Raw genomic sequence first — 3,891 nt, 5'->3', positions numbered from 1 at the left:
GTGACTTTACATGACAAAGAGAATATTGGTCCCCACATTCTTTTTCTCTTATAGGGTTGAGTTCTAGATTGAACTGCCTAGCAACAAGAGACTCTCAGGCTACAGAACGTTGCAACCAGCTAAGGTTCTATCCCATGCTTGTACTATCTCAACCAGTGTGCTTTCTATTGAATCCTCAGTATGAGTAATCAGATTTTCTAGGATGTTTCATAATCTTCAAAGTAAATTAACTTCTTTTCATTACTACCATTCTGCATTTTCCCCAAAGTCATAAAATCATTATACTTTCTGTACTTTTTAAAGTCATGTTGCCATCCTTGTAAAACATAGTCAAGTAAGCTTCAGCATTAAATGACATTCTAGATGAAGTAGATTCATCCTAAAGCTACAAAATAATCCATGCAATGAGTACAAAGCAAAAACTCTTAGGATTCAAGGAGTATTATCTTAAAAAAAAAAATCGTAGGAAAGAAAGTCTTCCCAAATGTAGAGAAACGGAAATAATTATATGTATTTTATCTGATAATAGTGAATTTAAGGCACATATCAAAAACACAAAAATATCCAGCACTCATAAACTCTAGGAGATGAAATAACACAATCTATTGAATGATCAGCGGGTCATTGAGATTAAGAAATTTTTAGATCTACACCCAGAGGCAGCCTGTCCTCCAGGACTTCCAACAGATACAGGGTCACAGGTAAGCCCCTCAACCTCCCCAATACCTGACCTAACTGGGACCCCGGGACCCAGGGGATTCAGGCACCACTGCCCAGCCAGAGGCACACGTTCCTTCTTTCTTGCACCAGAGTCCAGGAGCAGACTGGGTTCTGAATCTCCATCCACTCAGAGGCAGCTTGTCCACCAGGGCTTTGGACACATCCAGGATCACAGGATCACAAAGACAGAGGGTCCCCCAGGAATTCTGACACAGCCATAGCATCATATGCTCACAGGAGGGACAGGCTCCAGCAAGAGACAGCAAGGAAAGTTAACACCAGTGATAAGCAGATGGCAAGAGGCAAGTGCAAGAACTTAAGCAACAGAAACCAATGCTACTTAGCATCATCAGAAACCAGTTCTCCAAATACAGCAAGTCCTGGAGTCCCTAACACACCTGAAAAGCAAGATTCAGATCTAAAATCCCATCTCATGGTGATAGAGGACTTTAAAAAGTTCATAAATAACTCCCTAAAAAATTACAGGAGAACATAGGTAAACAGGTAGAAGTTCTTAAAGAGAAAACACATAAATACCTTAAAGAAATATTGGAAAACACCACCAAACAGGTTAAGGAACTGAACAATACCATACAGGATCTAAAAATGGAAGTAGAAACTATAACGAAATCACAAAGGGAGACAACCCTGGAAGTTGGATACCTAGGAGAGAGATCAAGAATCATAGATGCAAGCATCACAAACAGAATATAAGAGGTAAAAGAGAGAATCTCAGGTGTAGAAGATATAGAAAATATTGACACAACAGTCAAAGAAAATGCAAAATGTAAAAAGCTCCTGACCCGAAACATCCAGGAAATCCAGGACACAATGAGAAGACCAAACCTAAGAACAATAAGTATAGAAGAGAATAAAGATTTCCCAACTTAAGGGCTGATAAACATCTTCAAAAATTATAGAAGAAAACTTTGCTAACCTAAATAAAGAGATGACCATAAATATTCAAGAAGTGTATAGGATGACAAATAGGTGGGATCAGAAAGAAAATTCCTCCCATCACATAATAATCAAATCACTAAATGCACAGAACAAAGTTAGAATATTAAAAGCAGTAAGGGGGGAAATGTAAAGCACATATAAAGTCAGGCCTATCAGAATTACACAAAATTCTCAACAGACTCTAAAAGCCAGGAGATCCTGGGAAGATATCATACCAAGAGAACAAAAGTGCCAACCTATGCTACTATACCCATCAAAAACATCAAAAACCATAGATGGAGAAACCAAGATATTCCATGACAAAACCAAATTTAAACAATATTTTTCCACAAACCCAGCTCTATGAATAATAATAGATGGAAAACTCCACCACAAGGAGGGAAATTATACCCAAGAAAAAGCAAAAATTAATCTTCTCACAACAAATCCAAAAGAACATAGCCACACAAAAATAATTCCACCTCTAACAACAAAAATAATAGGAAGCAACAGTCATTGCTCCTTGATCTCTCTTAACATCAATGGACTCAATTCCACAATAAAAACAAAAACAAAAACAAACAAAAAAACAAACCAAACCAAAAAACAAACAAACAAACAAACAAAAAACAGATTAGCAGACTGGATACATAAACAGGACCCAGCAATTTGCTGCCTACAGGAAACACACCCCAGTAACAAAGAAAAACACTACCTCACAAAAAAAGGGTGGAAAAAAAACTTTTCAAGCAGATGGCCCCAACAAACAAGCTGGAGTAGCCCTTCTAATATGAAATAAAATTGACTTTCAACCAAAAGGTATCAAAAAAAGATGGGGAAAGACACTTCATACTCNTCAAAGGAAAAATCTACCAAGAACTCTCAATTCTGAACATCTATGCTTCAAATGCAAGGTCACCCACATTCATAAAAGAAACTTTAGGCTCGTCTCTTTTCTGCTTGCTACCAGTCTGGAAATTGAGAATCTAGGGCTCACCATTATGGATCCTCTACAGGAAGCAAATGACACCGTTTGAAAATACTGGGTGAAGACAACTCAAAAAAAATGTCACTCATGAGCATCTCCTCAGCCCTGGCTATGGTCTTCATGGGGGCAAAAGGAACGATTGCAAGCCAGATGGTTCAGGCATTTTCTTTGGATAAATGCAGTGGCAATGGAGGTGATGTCCACCAGGGCTTCCAGTCCCTTCTCACAGAAGTGAACAAAACTGGCACAGAGTACTTGCTCAGAACAGCCAACAGGCTCTTTGGGGAAAAGACTTGTGATCTTTTAGCGTCTTTTAAAGATTCCTGCCACAAGTTCTATGAAGCAGAAATGGAAGAGCTGGACTTTAAGGGTGAGGCAGAGCAGCCCTGAGAGCACATCAACACCTGGATAGCCAAAAAGACAGAAGATAAAATCAAAGAGCTGCTGTCTCCAGGTTCAGTGAATTCTGACACATTGCTAATCCTTGTGAATGCCATCTCCTTCAAAGGAAACTGGAAGGAACAGTTTAACAAAGAGGACACCAGGGAGATGCCATTCAAAGTCAGCAAGGATGAGAAGAGACCTATGCAAATGATGTTTCAGAAGTCTACCTTTACGATGACCTATATTGGGGAGATCTTCACTAAGATTCTATTGCTTCCCTATGTTGGCAATGAACTGAACGTGATCATCATGCTTCCAGATGAACATGTTGAACTGAGTACGGTGGAAAAGGAAATAACTTAATGAGACACTTATAGAGTGGACGAGGCTGGACAAGATGGATGAAGAAGAGGTAGAAGTGTTTCTCCCCAAAGTTTAAGCTGGAGGAGAACTATGACATGAAGGATGTTCTCTGCAAGCCGGGCATGACTGATGCCTATAAGGGCAGGGCACACTTTTCTGGAATGTCTTCTAAGCAAGGCTTGTTTCTGTCTCAGGTTGTGCATAAGGCCTTTGTGGAGGTCAATGAGGAGCTGCCGTGATGATGATGAGGTGTATGAGGTTCACTCCCCGCTTCTGTGCCGACCGTCCCTTCCTTTTCTTCATTCAGCTTGTTAAGACCAATGGGATTCTGTTCTGTGGCCCGTTCTCCTTTCCCCAAGCAAAGGGTGTTCCTGTCAGTCTTTTACCCACTCTACATGGTTTGCCTGTAACCCAAGTGACCTTATCCATAAGTGCAATGACAATTATGAAATAAAGGGCTTTATGGCAAAAAAAAAAAAAAAAAAAAAAAAAAGAAA

At 39.6% G+C, this 3,891-nt stretch overlaps 1 pseudogene; it reads left to right on the top strand.

Moving 5' to 3' along the window:
• Positions 1–2,657: 2,657 nt before the first annotated feature.
• On the top strand, positions 2,658–3,848 carry LOC110336248 (annotated as a pseudogene).
• Positions 3,849–3,891: the final 43 nt, after the last annotated feature.

The sequence above is a fragment of the Mus pahari genome, chromosome 19, assembly GCF_900095145.1.
Source record: "Mus pahari chromosome 19, PAHARI_EIJ_v1.1, whole genome shotgun sequence".
NCBI lineage: Eukaryota > Metazoa > Chordata > Mammalia > Rodentia > Muridae > Mus > Mus pahari.
This window is presented reverse-complemented; position numbering and strand designations above follow the sequence as displayed.